We start from the raw sequence: 19,410 nt of genomic DNA on the forward strand, positions 1-19,410 counted from the left end.
TTTACAGCTTAACAGTTTTCTGCCTAGAATCTCTCCCAAAATCTCACCTCTGTGTTCTGACTCTGGCCTCTCTGATTTGAAAGCAAAACAAAACAAAGCAAAACAAAAAACCTGGTTTTGTCTTTAATTCACCAATGCAGGAACAAAAAAAGCACACTTATGCAAATATTATAGCTATTTAAGTTTTTTAAAATCACATTACATTACCTCTGCCACATTTCATCATGGGCTACCAATTGCCCTCACACCGATACACCTATGCAGTTGCCCTCTGCTTAAGCGCTGTTTACTTTTTGAGAACCAAGCACTACTCTCAACTCATAAATATCTTGACTTTTTAAACAAAATCCAAATGCAGCCTATGGCACATCACCAATTCACTCTCATTGTCAGCATCGGCCATTCCACGCTGCTGACTGCGAGCCTGCATGAGCACTGGCCATTAATTCTGAGGCCACTTCCATTCTCTGCTTTCCACTGTTTCTTACCCCAGTGCATAAAAATTTTATGCCTGACCATCATCATGCCCAGGCGTAACAGATTAATAAATGAGTTCATTTGGACAGAAGAATGCAATAGTGAGTAAGATTCTGATCAGTGAATCAGAAGAATGGGAAAGGGCAGGCGAGGGGAATGCCAGCTACTCACTGAAATCCGCACTCTCGTCATCTTCCTGGGCACACAGCTGGACCTCGCTTCCCTGCCAGGGGTGGCCAGGTGACCGTGTTCTTGGCAATGGAATGCGAGTAGAAAGTGACGCTAACCGCGGCCAGGCCCGGCCCTAAAAACTTCCATGCTGGCTCCTCCATCAGATCCCCCCAGGCCTGTGGGCTGGAATGACAGTTACAGCAGGATGACCTAGAGAACCTGTTTTCAAACAGTCAGGGCCTAAAGCCTGGGTTGCTACAGGACTTCTTTAAAGAGGTCATTCCCTCCCATCCCACGGAACTGTTTATCAACCTAAAACTATGAACAAGAAAAAACTTTCACCAGGTGCAAGATTACTATAGAGATACACACACACACACGGGTTCGTTTGTTACAGGAGGTCCCTTTCACAGGACACGTGCCTTTCAAACGAGTGGGTCAGGTATCTGGTCATGGTGGCTGAGGGCATATATGAGATAACCCCAGCACGTCCCTTCCAAAAGGAGCCCTAAGGAGAACCCACTTGGGCAGAGGCTCAGAAACAAGCACCTGTTCCCAGTCCCACATGTCCTGTTACGAGACCAGTGACCTGTTAAACCATCACTTTCATCCTACAGCCTAAAAACCAAGACCTTCGGAGGTCAAGGTGGGCCTCTGGGCATCCAAAGACAGAAACAGAGCTGAGACCCACCTCTCCAAGGTCAGTTCCACTCCAAGGGGAGCCCACAGCACACTGCCAGTGCACCAAGTATTTGTTTCTGCTCTATGATCAATGTCTTTGAATCTAATAAAATTAGAGGCTTGTATTATAGACTTTCTAAATTTCATTTTTCCAGTCATTTATTCTTATTTTATCAGTTCACGATGGTTTCGAATTTTTTTTTCTTTTCTTTTTTTTTTTTTTAAGACGGAGTCTCACGCTGTCACCCAGGCTGGAGTGCAGTGGTGCGATCTTGGCTGACTGCAAGCTCCGCCTCCTGGGTTCAAGCGATTTTCCTGCCGCAGCCTCCCCAAGGAGCTAGAATTACAGGCGTGCGTCACCAAACCTGGCTAATTTTTGTATTTTTAATAGAGAAGGGGTTTCACCATGTTGGCCAGGCTGGTCTCGAACTCCTGACCTCGTGATCCGCCTACCCCGGCCTCCCAAAGTGCTGGGATTACAGGCGTGAACCACTGTGTCCAGCCTCGAATTTTTAAGAACTATTTTTCCTCCTTCCCAGAGTCCCAAAACTCTTCAGCCAGTTCCCAAGGCCTCCACACCCCCTTCCCAATCCTTCCTGCTTTACTCTCAGGGAGCTCTCCTCCATGTTCTGGCCCAGCAACCCCCTTCAGCCTTCCTCTCAAGGTGGTACCTCTCTCCGTAAACAGTAGTCTTAACCTTCCCCAGCCCCTCCAACGTGCTGGCCATGGGCACCAATTCCTATAAGCCATCCTGAGGCTCCGGCCAAAACAAACAGTTAAATGGATGACTAGTCATAAAACAACATGATTGTAAGCTATCATAAAATAATCCAGGACCCTGCTCCCAGTAAATAGCCAGTTAAAAGAAAGAGGGAGAAAACTGTCCATAGGTCCTACCCACATTAATTAACCTGAGGAAGCACCTCCACCTGCCTGACAGATGCCATCTATGCATCACTCTCAACCTCAATGACAAAGTAAAGCGGCCTCCACCCCTTTCTTCCAGGGAGGTGGACACACATGGAGAAGTCCCAAACCTGGCTTGGAGAGAAACGAGAAATTATTCACAAAGTGGCATCAACTATGATGAAGTATTATGGGAAGGGAACAGGATGTGGAGACAGCATCAGCTCTGCCAGGTGGGACCCACTGAATTACCCCATCACAGGGGAGTCCTGAACTAGCTGGAGGAGGAGGGAGGAAAGAGGAAGGGGATTCTCTCTCACACACTCACGGTTCCTTGAAACTGAATTAAGAGGGGAAACGGATGGCAGTGACCTAACAACAAAGGAACCCGTAGCTAAGGGTGGATCCAGGTAGTGCCAACCTTCCTCAGAGAGAAGGTACACTAGAGTTCCTGATAGGTCTGAGTCCCAGGCCAACCACACAGTTCAGAACTTCCAGGGACAAAATAACAGTAATTTTAATACAGGCCAAAGCAAATATCTTCCAAAGTTAATAAGACATATTAGCAGCAAGATCAGAAAGGCAGGGAATATGGAGGGGTAGGTACATAAGAGCCTGCCCTATTTATTCTCTGTACTTGTGTGGATATTTGAAATATTTAAAATATTTAGAACTTTTCTAGGGAAAGACAAAGAAACATGAAAACCTCTTGCCATGAACCAGAATCCTGATTAGATGCAGCAGACCTGGACACTGTAGGTGAAGGAACACTGCTCTGCTGCTCCACATACCCGGACACATACTCCCTGGTAGGGAGATATGGGCTGGCCCACAGCCCCACCCTGCCCATGAGCCAGGAGGGAAGCAAGGTCTCACCTACCTCGCCACTCTGTCAGTGGGCAGTGGTGTCTAGAGTGCAACCGTGGGGATTCTGAGCTACTTCCCAGGCTCTGAGAATGAGGACTGAGATGAGATACTGACATGCACCACAGGCAAAGCGCCCAGAAGAGGTGACAACATTCCTCAGCTAACAATCTTGCCAAAGCCCATGGTCACCATCAAGCAGGCTCAAGAGGCCTATTTCTGCCCAATGCTAGGCAAGCTATGCACCCCAGCCAAGATCAGGCATTGGCCTTTTATAAGATATGACTGACCAACATCCTGGGAAGCACAGGAAGAAATCTGAGCAGAGACAAGGAAGGTGCTTTATTTTAATCACGTTTAAGACTTGCCATCTAGTTCCCATGACTTGTCTCAAATTATTCGTCTTTGATGCCAACAGGAAAATGTCTTTCGTTTTTAATCTCATACTCTGCATTTGTTGATTAACACATTTCAATGTCTGTGCTACCCAGGTAAAAATAAAATGAAACAAAACTTTTACTTCCTAAAAATTAGAGTGGTTTATACTCATTCAGCTCATATGCTGCTATGTGCCAGCCACTGGCACTAGCCACACATGGCATAGAGGGGAGTGAAGGCAGCGCTAGCCCTCAAAGAATGTCTAGACAGACCCACAGTAATGAAAATCCATTCCAATTCTGCCCTTTCTCTACTTTCTTTGGCAGTATATGTTTCTCAGATCCACTGGGGTGGCTTTCGTTTTTACTTGTACCAGGAACATGGCATCTTTCTCTTCCAGTTATGTCTTAAGAAATGAGATGTAAAAACAGGCTCTCTTAGAAACTAGGGCATAACTGACCACACACAAGATCCACTGGCCATGTGAGAAATGTTTCCTGACATCCAATTCCCAGGGATACCCTCTTATCACAGGCTCTGTGGCTGCTAGAGTTAGAGGCTCATTTGGGCTTAGAAGCTAATACTCTTCCCCAATCTAAACTGACTTCGTATGATCTCACATAAATCTAAGCATAGAGCCAGGACAACTTCTTCCTATCTAAGTCAGAAGAGAGATGATGATTTATAACCTGGGTGGGGGAGAACAGTGAGCCACTTCACCACCTTCAGGATGACCCAACTATTTCCTCACTCTCTAAGGTGGAGAAAGCGTGTAGAGGCCATGTGCTTTATATGCTGAAGGCTATTTAAAGGATTACAAGGAATGTAAAGTCATCTGTGATATGGCTTTCGAGTTATAAATGTCAATGGCAGTTAAGTCTGCTGCTTTGGGAACTCCTCCAACAACAGGTTGACAACAGCCCAAGCCGATGGCTCTGGAGGAGGCTGACAGACAGCTGCTCTTTCGGTAGTTATTCCTGAAAGAGCCAAGAGGCCTCTCCAAAGGCAGCTAGGTATATGACATGCTGGAGGGGGAAAGCGACAACATATTTAGTGGCAGAAAGACACAGCCGAGGAGTCCCACATGACGCCAACACGTCTGCCTGCCTCATGAAGGCTGTCAAACCCACATGGTGCAGAGCTGAGAACAAGGGGGCGCAGATACTGGTGTGAGAATCGCAGCACAGTAAATGCAGGAAGACGATCATCTTTCCCAGAGCATAAACCACAGCACTGGGTGGCAGGGCTGACAGACCCAGCTCCAGCCTCCCCAGTGCCAGCCTACTATCCCCAGCTGCCCCGCCTGGCAACCCTCGAAGAGCAGACTTCCCTACCTGGCAGCACTAAACCAGTTTCAGGGGAAACAGACCCTGAAAGACAGATTGTTCAGTTGTCCAGTCCCTAAAACGAAGTCACATTCCTATTAAGCAGGGTGTGGGATGTATATATGGGAGACATGAAAGGATGGATTAAATATGCTTGTATTTGAGACAAAAAATCTCATGTTTTTAGAGATTAAAAATCCCTTTGAGTTTCCAAAGGACACATTTTCTGTTTCTCTGGTTTCTGCCAGTGGGACAAACTCTCAAGGTGACAGCCAGAGAGAAGCCTTACATAGAAGTCACATGGTCACACGATTTCCTAGCTCTAACGTTAATGCTTTTATTCACATCAAGACATTCATCTAGTTTTCGGATGCTGGGGTGTTTTTTCTCCTGTGATGTTGTCAGAGACAAAGTGTGTTCAAAGACCCATATACATAAAAGAAATAAGAATTAGGAATGTTTAATGTTTCATTCTGTTAACCCCATAACCTTGACACCCAATTCCTATCAGCCTGTGAAATATAAATGTTCTGCTCCAAGGTGAACATCTGATTTACCAAGGTAACTTCTCAAGGGTCTGCCCCTTAGGCAGTGGGTTTAAGTGCTACAAACAATTCAGACGGTTAAAATAAGGAAGTACTGGCCAGGCATGGTGGCTCACGCCTGTAATCCCAGCACTTTGGGAGGTTGAGGTGGGAGGATCACGAGGTCAGGAGATCAAGGCCATCCTGGCTAACATGGTGAAACCCTCTCTCTACTAAAAATACAAAAAATTAGCCAGGCATGGTGGTGAGCACCTGTAGTCCCATCTACTTGGAAGGCTGATGCAGGAGAATGGCATGAACCAAAGAGGCGGAGCTTGTAGTGAGCTGAGATCGTGCCACCGCACTCCAGCCTGGGAGACAGAGCGAGACTCCATCTCAAAAATAGTTAATTTTTTAAAAAAGAAAGTACTTAGCAAATTCCTTCGTCCATAAAATATGCTCAGAATTGAGGACTTAAGAAAATACACCTCTTGGAGCAATGGTTCCTCAATACAGACACAGTTCAGAGACTATACTGTCCTTAGGAGTCACACGCTCCAGTTCAGTGGGCTTCCTTCCACTGACACCATGATGATGTGTGTGTTGGGCCCAGGTTGGGCTGCTCTAAAGGGCCAGCCTTTCTACATAAGAATTAAGTGGCCATGGTCAAGCTCATTAAATGTGTACTGATAATGACTGAATGAAGTAAAAAATAGCCTTCTGCTCCAGTCACTTCACTAATTCTATACACATAAAATAATCTTGTCCAATTACTCTGAAAAAATTCTACCAGGCCTTCACCAGATAGCCAGAGATGTCCCCTCAGGATTATGGGTGGTGCCAAGAGAGCCACCCCCTTGATCTTTGGGACCAGAGTGCCAAAGTGTATTTTGATGGCCCCAAATCATAACATGGGACTATTCTATATAACTTGGCCCTCTCCCCAACAAGGGCAAATACCCCAGCTCTCTGCTTAGCCCAGGTGAGTATCTGCTTACTATAGTACTTACATGGCTTAACGGAGCCTCCTCCAATGTCCACTGTAGAATAGGAATCACTTCTGAAATCACAAGGACAAGGACAGTTTTAAGTTCCTCCTCTTGAAGGACTTGATCCATTGCAAACAGGCTGACAAAGAGCTTGTATGAACTTTGGTTCTCCATTTTTTTGGAGCCCAACTGCCTTTAAGATTGTCTCCCAAAAAAAGATACTTAAAAATAGCTAGGTGGGCGGCCCTATCACTTCAACACCCTGAGGCATTTGTCTAAAAATTATTATCTCACTTGTTAGGATCCAAATCCAACCATTATTACTTCAGCGGGAGTAAGGTGACACTTGGGAAAGACAGAGCCTCTGCACAAAACTGCTTCCTGTCCCAGGTCTCAGGAGGCATTAAACCAAAGCTCTTACCAATCCTAATGCTTTCCGGACTAGCCTACGTTAATATATACACACAGTCCCAAGTATGTGTGTGTGTGTGTGTGTGCGTGTGTGTGTGTATATATGCACAATTTTAAAAATAGAGCCATTACAAAAAAAAAAAAAAAAACTAAGGAGTCTATAGTATGAAATAAACCCAATCGAATTACAAGCCTGTTTGTTCAAATAGATTCCTTGTACCTGTTTCTCCCTGAAGAATAAAACCAAAAGAAGCAATGAAAAGCCACTTTAGAAATATATCTCGGCTGGGCACAGTGGCTCATGCATGGAATCCCAGCGCTTTGGGAAGCTAAGGCACGCAGATCACCTGAGGTCAGGAGTTTAAAATCAGCCTGGCCAACATGGTGAAACCCCATCTCTACTAAAAATACAAAAATTAGCTGGGAGTGGTGGCATGTGCCTATGATCCCAGCTACTCAGGGAGGCTGAGGCATGAGAAATCACTTGGACCCAGGAGGCAGAGGTTACAGTGAGCCGAAATTGTACCATTGCACGCCAGCCTGGGTGACAGAGCAATATTCCGTCTCAAAAAAAAAAAAAAAAAAATAGTAGAGATCTATATCTACTATGTGCTTCTGATTTGGCTATTTTCCCTCTAAAAAACGCCTTTATAAAAAAGAAACCAGGGAAATATATGTCCATTAAAAGACATGTATAGTATGTTTCTGATGTTCATGGACTGTATGAGCAGAAAATTGTAAAACTGAGAAGGACCTCAGTAAGGGAGGGAGGGACAGATCCACCTTCAAGCTGACTGTTGTCTTAAGACTACCTTATTCTTAAGGACTTCATGGAAGAGCATACTGTATAATCATCTGAAAAGTTTCTGGAAGAGTTTCATTATTTTTAATCCAAACGAAGCCAATTCCTGCAAACCGCATAAAGTATTAACATTTTTGTCTGTGTCAACAAGTTCTGAGCAGTAACAGAGGTTTGTACACTTGGGCAACTTAGGAGAACAGGCTCAACCCACAGTCATTACAAATCCACCATCTCTATGAAACAGTCTGGGCTCAATAAATGTTTACTAAAGGACGGACGGTTGGAAAGAACTGATTCCATGCCAGTGACCCTTTTTAAACTAGCATCTGTCTGAGATAGCCTTGAGGTGAAGGAATGGGTTTTGAAAATGGATTATCGTGACACAGAAAAAGCTGTAACTCTAGTAAGTCCAGTCAAGATTTGTTTCTAGAAAACAATCCTCAGCATTTTGGTCATATCAAGAGCACTTCATTCATGAGTAGTGGTGTAGGCTAATGGAATATATACCCACATGCCTCGGGCCTAAATGATACCAACTTAGTTTCAGTGCTTTTAATCTTTTATGTTTTCATAAACACCTACTTGGTGCATCATATGGCAATTTTCCTTATGAGTACTGTCCATGGGTGGCAGGTGACTTATGAATCATACGGGTAATAAAACTGTAAGATTCAAAAAAAAGTTCATGATATAAAGAAGTAGTTTATTATCCTTTACTTCACCAGTGCTTTCAAATCTCGATTTTACCTTAAGAATCAGACCAGCTACTTCCTGAGTCACCTGAAAACTACTGCCTCACCCTTGGCTCTCTGTTCATTTGCAGAACACCTGGTCACCAAGAAACCAAAGGGCCCTTTAATTCTACCGTCAGCAAAAGCTTTAGTGTTCAACTAATCTTAAATATCATTTCCTGCAGAGCCAAGTACATAACATTAATGGAACTTTATAGCCATTTCTAGCTGTGTCTATAGATAAAGAAAATATTGAAGAAGTCCTTTCTCCTTCCCGATTTTCAAAACAGTATACCACCACAGCATTCATCAAGATTTCACCCAAAGTAATTTTTGGAGATTAATTGGCTCCCTCAATTTCTTCTTGGGATTATGCTGTAATTTTCTTCCCTTTCATAATTATAACTAAGCTGTAAAAGCATTTGTAGAAGGATATCATGGAAGTACAATTCAATCTTATATATATATGTGTGTGTGTGTGTGTGTGTGTGTGTGTGTGTATGTGTGTGTGTATTTTTTTTTTTAATTATGGAGATGAGGTCTCACTATATTGCCCAGGCTGGTATCAAACCCCTAAGCTCAAGTGAGCCTCCTGCCTTGGCCTCCCAAAGTGCTGGGATTACAGGCATGAGCCACTGCACCCGGCCTTGAAATCCCATTTTTCAACCAACATTTATTCCTTTCATTTTATTTTTTGGATGAAAGTTATAAATGCCCTACAAACAAAATAACCTACTTGATACACCATTACTCTACCACAGCATTCTATCAGAAACCTGCATTGTGTCTTTGCCCTCCCCCAAAGTATCTCTAAAGGTGAGCCATGACAAGCCAATACAGGTGCAGGGCCCAGCTGTGTGGTGCCCACCCAGGATCCAATGGCACAGGACAAAGGTGGCCAATTCCAGACCTCCAGGTCTCACATCTCCCCATCCACTTATGCCCCTCAGCACTGGAACCTGTAAGGTTGATCCCTTCTCAAGGGGTCAACCTCAAGCATTTCTTTCTCTTATTCCCTATGGACGACGTCTCTCCCAATAGAAGAATCTCAGAATCTTGAATGCCAAAAACAACCACGGATTTCCCTATCTTTGTCCACATCTAAGACAAAGGTGGCTGAGAACATCAAAGTAAAGACTGTCTATGGTTCTGCCTAAAACCCCTTTATGCCTAGAGAAAATATTTCAAATAAGACCAACTGATATGCACTAGAAACAAATCAGGACCACATTTATAAACTTTAAGTCTTTCAATCTTCCTTGTCAAGCATCAGATAATCACATAGAAAAGAGCCCCACAATTACAGTACTAGCTTCACATGGCTTTCATCCACATTGGGCAGAGCAGCTAAATTCACCATACTGTGAAGCCCAGTTTCACAGATCTAGGTTGGTCTTTGACGCCAGAACATATTAAATGGTAACCTTAAGTAGGTTTAGATTCACTCAACTCAAAACTTTCTCTCATCTTTCCATTTCAATGAGGCCTCTCATCAAGTCTCCATGAAAAGTGTCCCCCAAATACAATAAAATCAAAACCTGTCCGAACTCACTAATACTGCCTGGGCTCAAATACAAAGCTCCAGCTCTCAAACTGTGTGACAGCAACCAAGTGACTCTCCAACCACCCCCCCCCCACGGCCCCCCCCACCCCGGTCTTTTTGTGTCTAAAACAGAGGTCATCAGGGGGCCTCATTATGAAAATGGGGATTCACAGCCAAGGCAAGAGAGACACAGTCTGTGTGTGGCACCAGGGTCAGTGAGCCTTCCACAAATGTTAGCAATTATTATTACTCTGGTTGCTGTTGCTTTAATGCGACAATAAATTAATAGGATAATAAACAGGCAGTTCTAGAACCACTGCAAAGACTGGAACCATAGGAGCAGGTGGTGCCTGATGCTACCTGACAGTTATTTTGCTGATAGCTACTTTGTCAGGCAGGTGTGACAAGGATGATTTAATGGCTTGCAACTTGGAATGCCCTTAGTTAAAATGACTGCTCGCCTACAAATGGTCCCCAGGTGCAGCGTGTTTGATTTACAATTGAGAAAAAAATAGCCAAACTTCTGAATCCATCACTAACTTGGATTACAGAGACAATACTTGTAGCCAAAGCTTATCCAAAATTTTAACCAAGACATGATGAAACCATGCTGGGAGACCACTTATCTAGGTTTGCAACCATTTTTAATGTTCATTTGCAGTATCACAAAGAACAGATTCCCTTTACAAGACTTGCACACCATTCCAAACGAAATTTGGTATTGTCATCAGAATTTTAACAAGCACCAGGGTATTAATCTTAAAATTCTGTCTTCTAAATCATCCCCAAGCTACTTGTGTTTCTTTCCTTCAGCGCAGTGGTTCTCAAAGTGTAGACCCCGAACCGGCAACATCATCATCCGGGAAGGTGGGAATGCAAAAATCTTAAGACTCTGGCCACAGGCCCACTCAATCAGAAACTCTGGGGTGGGGCGAGCGCTCCAGGTGATTCTTGGGTGCATGCTCAAGTTGGAGAACCACTGCCAACACGCCATAAACACGTGGGCTGGGCCATTACTTCAGACAGCTCTTTTCCTTAAACTATCTGGCATTTTTCTGTCCCTTAGAAACCTGCTATAGGATGATGTCAACTGTTCTATTTTTAATTCCTCATGATGAGGCTGAGGATGATTCATTCAGCACCTTATGTGATCACTTAAATAGTAAGGATCCTTCCCTCCCACCCCTAATGGAAGGTGACTGCTGCCTGTTATTTCTGATGTAACTACAGGAACAATTCAGTAACAAAAGCTTGTCCTTTATCAACCTCATCTAATGTTGTAATAGAGACTTATAACTCTGTTAGTTTCCATAATGTGTTCCTCATAACGTATCCTTTGAAACCCATCTTACCATATGTCATAACAAAGAAACACAGAACCCAGGATCAAATTTGTAGTTAATAGAGATCAAAACTGCAAGTCTTTGGGCAAACCTTTTTCAATTGACAAGAAACAAGTCTGTATCAACCATCTGGTTTTATCTCATTTATCTAAGTGAAATCCCTATAAAGAAAAAAAACAGTTGATTTAAAGCTTTCGATGGGTCCTGAGGTGACCTCATCTATTGTGCATGATCCCATCACCACCCAACATCTAACTTAACTAATTACCAAAGTAGGAAGCATTCAGAGACATTTCCTAAATATTAAATAAAACCTTTTCTATACCTTTAATTTGTTGGGTGTGTATTAATTCAGAGAAGTTAATTTCATACCTGCTATGAGGTCTCCTGATGAATTGTGAATACCAACATGTTATTAATTTCCCTTGTTTTTGATTAATCTCGCACTTAATGCCAGACAAGAAAGGCAACATTAACGTCTGAAAGACAAAGTTCAATTCTTGTAATACACTAAATCAACCTCACATGTTCAAGTAAACAAAGCCCAGATAAGGAAATAGTGTCCAAGGTGTGAGTAAATAAATGCCCAGAAACCCAGCATGTTTAAGCTGTAAACTCCAGTTTTAATACTCCTCGGGGAGAGGAAGAGAATGAAAGTGAGAATTCTGAAGACTGCACTATGCACGAATAAACTTGTGCCCTTACTGTTGACCAGAGACATGATTTATCACACTCTAATTCTTACATTTCCAAGGGTCCCTCTGGGTATTACTCAGGCTCTTCACACCTTTCTCCTTGTCTTCTCTGAACTGTCTCTGCGATCATCTCAGCACTCCTGGCTCAATACGTGTGAAAAGACAGTCTCCCTCATCAGAGGGTATGAATGAAAGGAGCAAGAACTCAGTCTTATGCAGTTTTAGATCTTCAGGGACCTTTGTGTCTACATGCCAATCCTATTCCCCTTAATAATGCCTATAGTGAGAACCTGCTATGTGCCGAGACACTAGGAGCCTAAGGCAAGTTATCAAACATAGCTGTACCTCTTTGAGGTACTATTTTTCATACCTTACAGGAGAAGAAACTGAGATTCAGAAAGCTAAATCTCTTGCATAGTTGATCACCATCTTAACATAGATCTGCCAGGCTCCCAAGCCTGGAGTCTTCCATATCACACTGCTTCCCTAGGAACATGAGTTACAGGACATTTCTGGCTTCCGAGTTTTTTTTTTTTTTTTTTTGAGACAGAGTTTCGCTCTGTCGCCCAGGCTGTGGTGCAGCGGCGCCATCTCGGCCAACTGCAAGCTCCGCCTCCTGGGTTCACGCCATTCTCCTGCCTCAGCCTCCCGAGTAGCTGGGACTACAGGCGCCCACCACCACGCCCGGCTAATTTTTTTTGTATTTTTAGTAGAGATGGGGTTTCACCGTCTTAGCCAGGATGGTCTTGATCTCCTGACCTCATGATCCACCTGCCTCGGCCTCCCAAAGTGCTGGGATTACAGGCATGAGCCACCGCGCCCGGCCCTAGGTAATTTTTTTAGAAGACCTGAATGCTATGAGCATGCCATCTTCCTCTAAAAAATCTTCCCTTCCCACTTCCAGCTCCAACTCACCGAAGTCTTCTTTGAATTCCAACATGAAACAACCTCACAATCCCATGCAATATATTAAATTTTCTAATGTGCATTACAGTATCCATGTCTTAAATCTCCACTCACAAATAAGCCAGCCCCACTAGGACTTACATCCCAGCTCTGTGGCTAAATAGAGCAATCAGTCATCTCTGGCCATCAGCTAGAGCAGTATTGCCCAACATGGAAGCCACTTACGACGTGTGGTTATTTCAACCTAAAGAAAATTTTAAGATTTCATTCCTCAGATGCTCTACCCACATTTTAAGGGCTCAAAAGCCAGTTGTGACTAATGGCTACCATACAGGATAGCACAGATACAGAACACTTCCATCATCACAGAAAGTTCTACCACACAGCCCTGGTGGAGAGCTATCTCAGGGCAGCATCTTTTCATCTTATACCCTACCAACACCGTGCTGGAGGACAGAGCCTCCTTACCACAGAATTAAGGGACTGTCAGGTTAAGTGTGGCCATACTCACGTGTTTTGTTTTTGTTGTTTGCTTTTTTTTTTTTTTTTTTGAGACAGGTGTCACTATGTTGCCCAGGCTAGAACAGAGTGGCTATTCACAGGCACAATTATAGCACACAACAGCCTCACCCTTCCAGACTCAAGCGATCCTCTTGTCTCAGCAGATCTCATCTTTTAACAAATAACATTTCTGGAGGAGTTAAGTCATTTGGCATACTTATTAATATAGAATATTAACTAGTAAGTGGACTGACCTCATAGGACAGAAAGCATCAGAAGTGAGAGGCGCTAAGAGAAAATCATAGTAAGCCCTTGCATGCAGGAATAACCACCCTGTGCAACCGCACCTCAGGACGCACCCAGATGCAAGCCCCACAGACAAGCAGAACCACCCACACGGGCCCACCTCTGAGATGCATCCTAATCAAGGCTCTCTCCATGTGAGAGACTAACCTCTATAATTCTTCCATGGCAAGATGAGGTCCCCAAATTTGGTCTGGTTTCTATTTACTAAAGAGGACAATGCTAGGAAACCAACTCTCAAGGCTTATTTCCTACTGATCACTCACTGAATTGCTTCACTGAAAGTTGGAATAATTAGCAAATAGACAAGCTTTTGTTGACAATGACAGTAGGCTAGAAAAGAGCCTCAGTTCCCTCAGGGACAACTGACCTAGGAGTTTTAGTTTAAAAGATTTTCAGGAATTAAAAGCCTGAGAAATTCTGGGGGTAGCTCCAACTTGGGGCAGGACCCTAGAATACAATACTGGTTTGGTTACTGCTGGATTAGAACAGCCAGAATGAGGCACATGGAGTGCTAAACAGGCAAGATCATTGATATGAATTTCAACTGTTACCACCTGCAGGTTCCCTACACATTGCATTTCTTCTCTCTGTTGTTCATTGTCCCCTATCCTCTCTTCCTGCTGTCTGTGCATTCAGCCACTAAAACTGAATTCCACACCCAGGACAAGCCAGCCTTCATGGCTGCCAATTGTGGTCAATAAAGAAGTGGATCCAAGTCATAATGCTACTTCGGTTGCCAACTCCTTTAGATGATTTTGGCAACCCCTTTCACAGCCCCCTGACTCCAACTGCTATACAGGTCAGACCTGGGTCTCTCTCAGTACAATGTTAAGGTAATGAATGGGAACTGTGTACAGCTAAGACAAGAAACCAAAGCGGAGAATTTTCTAATAACAATGCAAATCAATTCATCCTTCTGGGGGAAAAACAAACTCACATGTTCCTCTTAGAACCTCTGACAATCACCCAGTCCTGGACAAATGTGCCTCTCTCCTCTCAGCATCCAACTCCATCACATCAGTAAGATGGCTGCCTTTTTTCTCAGCATTCCTCACCTTTGCTTAAGAACCACAGCCAGCTGAAGTGCTAACTCTGACAAGAGTCCGTGTCTTAACTGGCTCCTACTCAGCAGCTTACACCAGCTTTCTAACCCGGTGGGCCTTTCTCCATCCCCATGCCTCTCCCCTGATTTCATCCTGCACACCTGCCAGGTGAACCGTCTGGAACACCCTTACCCCAGCCCCCACTCACTAAAGCAGGGCCTTCAATAAGGCGTCTTAGCTACCAACATCTCTAAGATCAAACCCTGGCCTCCAAGGCCCTCCAGAATCAGGAAGGGCTGCTCTAACTAAGAAATCTACCTTTTCTCCATATTGTAGTCAGGTTATTTTCCCTGTCCCCAGTACATCCCCCTTCCAAGCCCACCTTACCCTTGCATAACTCAAACATCCCCTCTGGGAAACTTTCCCTCCTGGGTGTAGTAACTCTCCTAAGCAGACTGTCAACTCCTCAAGAGCAGGGCACGTCTTACACTTCTCGGTGTCTCTGCAGAGTATTTCAGACACAGAATCTTCAGCAACACCGACACTCCACAAATATTTGACAATCCACTGAAAATACAGTTTCTATTCATGCTCCTAAGTTCATTATTCCAACAGCAGATTCTCAGACCACTAAGGTCATCTCACTTCAATACACAGTTTGCAAGGCACTTAACATCTCTAAACCTCGGTTTCATCTTCTGTGAAATTGCAGTAATAACAGCACCTACCCCACACGGGCATTGGTGTTAAAGAGATAATGGTGAAGCACTTAGCATCGTGTCTGGTGCACAGTAGGCATCCCATACATGTTATTTCTACCCCTTCTCCTAATATCAGTAAGTCTCCTTAAGAGGACAATGTAACACAGTAGAAATAACATGGTTGGGAGGACAGAACGAACCTGGGTTGAAATCCCAACTCTGTTCAGATCCTAACTGTGGGACCTTAGGGAAGTCACTCATCACTTAGCTGTATTACCTTCAATGGTAAAAGGAGATCAATAACCTCAAAGGATTGGTCTAAGGACTAAATGAGAGAATATACCTAAAGTTCCCAGTACATAGCAGCTCAATTAGTAGCATTTACTAAATATGGCTTTAATTCCATTAAAGCCCTAACAACTAGAAAAGAAAGACACACCCTTGCACTCCTCGCTTATCTGCCATCTCCTTCTGGTCACATTCTTTAAGGGAAGTCCCTAAATGAGGCCCAGAGTTTCAGCTGACAATCCGCCAGTCTTCAGCAAAAGGTCCTAACACCACAAGTACAAGAAAATTACATGGTGAGCTGCAAGGAGACCCATTTCTTCAAGGGGAGCATGTGTTTTTTTGTTTTTGTTTTTTTTGACATGGAGTCCTGCTCTGTCACCCAGGCTGCAGTGCAGTGGCGTGATCTCGAGTCACTGTAACCTCCGCATCCTGGGTTCAAGCAGTTCTCCTGCCTCAGCTTCCCAAGCAGTTAAGAGTTACAGGCGTGCGCCGCCATGCCCAGCTAACATTTTTTTTTTTTAAAGGACAGCCAGGGTTTCACAATGTTGGCCAGGCCTCAAACTCCTATAACCTCATGTGATCTGCCCGCCTCAGCCTCCCCAAGTGCTGGGATTACAGTCATGAGCCACCACGCCCGGCCAAACATGTGTATTCTCATTCTTATCACTTCACCAATCTCCAAATATTCATATCTACTCCTATTTTACACGTTTAGCAAGGTCCTTCTAGAAAGAAAAATACACTGGTACTATTACTCATTTAAAAAAAAATAAATCTATGAAACTATTCTAACAAAAGGAGAGCCGGAAGTGCTGAGAGAAAAATTCACAGATTGAACTCGATATGCAAATAAGTAGATAAACTATGACAAGCCCATGAAAAGCCCCCAGCCAAGATCACACCCTTACTAGAAAGAAAAATAAACTCTACTCTTCCAGACCACACTGGGAGTTTTTGAAAACCGAGGGGAAGTCAGAGCAGAAGACAATCCTGAGGCTCCTACTCCCCTCTTCCTAGCGGCCCAGGCTTCCGCCTCCTGCCAGCCAGAGTCCAGGGCCCTGGGAGATCCTGCAGGAGGGGAGACAAGATGAGGGCAAGAGGCCAGCATTCAGAAGTTAAATGAGTTACCAGGTAACAAGGCTCCCACCAGAAATATGTCTTCTAGGCAATGGTCTGATTACACAAAGCTGAAAAATGACTTCACTTCCTTCCCGTTGCTCCCAAGCCCAACCCAGCCCCCAAGGCTAGCCCCATGGCCTTGGCAACGCACTGGCCTGGCTCCAGCTCAACAGGATCTTCCCCCAGTCCTGCTCAGTCATCAATGCAAGGACAGTCATTCCTTCCTGAGGCAGGCTAAGAAAGCCTTATTGGAATCCACGGTGAGAGAGTCTGTCCTTCACAAGGGCTTATATATCCTGTAAAGAGCTGCAAACGCACGACCACTAGCAAATACTGCAGGTGGCCTCCCTGCCTCCCAGCTTCTTCACCTCCTTCCACCACTTCCAGCTGTCCTCATTTCTTCAAGCCGGAGCCTGCCACGGGGCTTACAGATGTTCTTTGCTAAAACTATTAAGTCTGCTCAGATCCTCCTGGCAGATCCTAGCCTGAAGTTCACCAGAAGTGTCAGATAACACTAATGATCATGGCAGAGCAGCTGGACCATTACCCAATGCTCACTAGCCGGCCAGATGCTTCCGAAGAACTGCATGCAACTTTCCCCACAACCCCTTTTAGGGGCTACCCTTATTACCTCCACTTGCAGATGAACGAACTAAGCAGAGAGGGTTAAAGCAACCCGTACAAAGTCACAGCTGACAAGGGAAGCCAGGATGTAAACCCTACACAGCACCTACACCTGTAGCCACTCTCCACCCTTTGTCCTTTTGCTAACCCCTAGAAGAAAGAATGACCCCTTACACACAACAAACAAGCATCAGGTGCTGGCGGGGGAAGTGGAGGACCAGTTGTGTTCATACAATACCGGCACCCAATCCTTAACCTACACCAACAGCTGCACCCAGCCTTCACATCCCCCACGAGCAGTTTGGGTGAGCCAGGCTGCATTTTGCAAAAGTGGAAACCAGGCCGGGCGCAGTGGCCTGTAATCCCTGCACTTTGGGAGGCCAATGTGGGCGGATCACGAGGTTAGGAGGTCGAGACCATCCTGGCTAACAAGGAGAAACCCCATCTCTACTAAAAATACAAAAATTAGCCGGGCGTGGTGGTGGGCACCTGTAGTCCCAGCTGCTCGGGAGGCTGATGCAGGAGAGTGGCGTGAACCTGGGAAGTGGAGCTTGCAGTGAGCCAAGATTGCACCATTGCACTCCAGCCAGGGTGACAAAGCGAGACTCTGTCTCAAAAAAATAATAATAAAAAAATTAAACATTGGAAACCATATTACCACTTACCCCAGGCTCCACCACACCAGTCAGGCAAATATGCTGATTGACTTGTCTGATATAAACCCATCCCCCTTCCTAGGAAAGCACAGCAGCAGCCAGCTGAGGAATCTACATTTTCTCTCCCCAAAGGACTCTGATGCAGTTTAGGATACATGGCATCACCACCCTTCTCCAGAGAGCTCATTTTCAGGGCAGAGTTGGGAAAAGGATGTTAGAATCCCGTAAGGAACTTTCAAAGAGATACACCACGCCAGCAACTGAATCTTCTAGGGAGTAAGGAGAGAAGAGGAGCTACAGTAGTGCTTCACTTCCAGGAGTCCTTATCATGCCCCCACTATTGAGGCAATGCCTTTCCAGCACGGTCTTCACTCACTGCAACCTCCGCCTCCGGGGCGGGAGTGGAGGGGGGCAGTGGCTGGGACTATAGGCTGTGCCACCATGCCCGACTAATTTTTAGTAGATACAGGGTTTCCCCATGTTGGCCCTGCTGGTCTCAAACTCCTGGCCTCAAGTAATCCACCTGCCTCAGCCTCCCAAAAGCCTCCCAAAGTACTGGGATTGCAGGCGTTAGCCACCATGCCCAGCTCATACTACTTATGAAGATAGTAAAATTAGATCATGTGAAAGTACAAATACCCTGTAAAAACTCTTCTACAGATGTTTGCTGTTCACTTGTAATCAGAGAAAACACAACTGTCTTAACTCTTTGGGCTAGTATAAAGCACTAGAAACCTTCTGTCTGAGCAATCTTGTCACCGTTCAAATGCTTTAACATTCTCTCCTCGAGATTCACTTAGCAGACACGTTGCAAGCAAAGAGGAGGGAAGAAAAAAAGTAGGAAGGGAAGCGAGAAGGGAAGGAATGGATGAATCCTGGGGCCTTTTACAGGACACTGTGTTGGGAATACAGGGACCCTTCACACACACACACACACACACACACACACACACACACACACACAGAGTAGAATTTAGACCAGTGTTCTCCAGAAGAAATGTAATGCAAGCCACAGATATAATTTTAAATGTTCTGGTAGCCACATAAAAGGTAAATAGAAACAGGTAAACTTAATTTTTAAAATGTATTTATGTAACATAATATATACAAAATATCACCATGTAAAACGTGTAATCACCATTGAAACATGTATGAAATAGTTTACATTCTTTTCTTCATATTTAGAATTTGGTGTGTATTTTACATTCATAGTCTACCTCAATTCAGATTTGCAGCATTTCAAGAGCTCAATAGCCACATGTGCCTAGTGGTTATCATGTGAGACAGCCCAGATTCAGACAGTGAAGGGCAGATAAAGGGGAAGAGAAGGGGTAAGAATAAAACCCTAAAGGCTCTTGGGGGGGTCCATTTGGGGAGACAGTAGTAGTGATGGCAGTGAGGGCCCATATGGAGCAGCTGCTGCTGT

General features: G+C 44.5%; 1 protein-coding gene across 6 annotated transcripts in view; it reads right to left on the reverse strand.

The window, feature by feature from the left end:
• The window catches only part of MGAT5 (alpha-1,6-mannosylglycoprotein 6-beta-N-acetylglucosaminyltransferase), a 329,280-nt gene that overhangs the window by 273,235 nt on the left and 36,635 nt on the right, over positions 1-19,410 (reverse strand). For 2 of the 6 annotated variants that reach the window (XM_058434333.1, XM_058434331.1), the window contains exon 2: positions 6,337-6,386. The exons of 2 other annotated variants lie outside the window; for them this stretch is intronic. The gene's annotated coding sequence lies outside the window, so the exon portion shown is untranslated. Of the gene's footprint in view, positions 1-648; positions 966-6,336; positions 6,387-19,410 lie in introns of those variants that run through there. 2 more of the 6 variants (XM_032145644.2, XM_058434332.1) reach the window with 2 other exon arrangements.

The sequence above is a fragment of the Hylobates moloch genome, unplaced genomic scaffold (assembly GCF_009828535.3).
Source record: "Hylobates moloch isolate HMO894 unplaced genomic scaffold, HMol_V3 SCAFFOLD_24, whole genome shotgun sequence".
NCBI lineage: Eukaryota > Metazoa > Chordata > Mammalia > Primates > Hylobatidae > Hylobates > Hylobates moloch.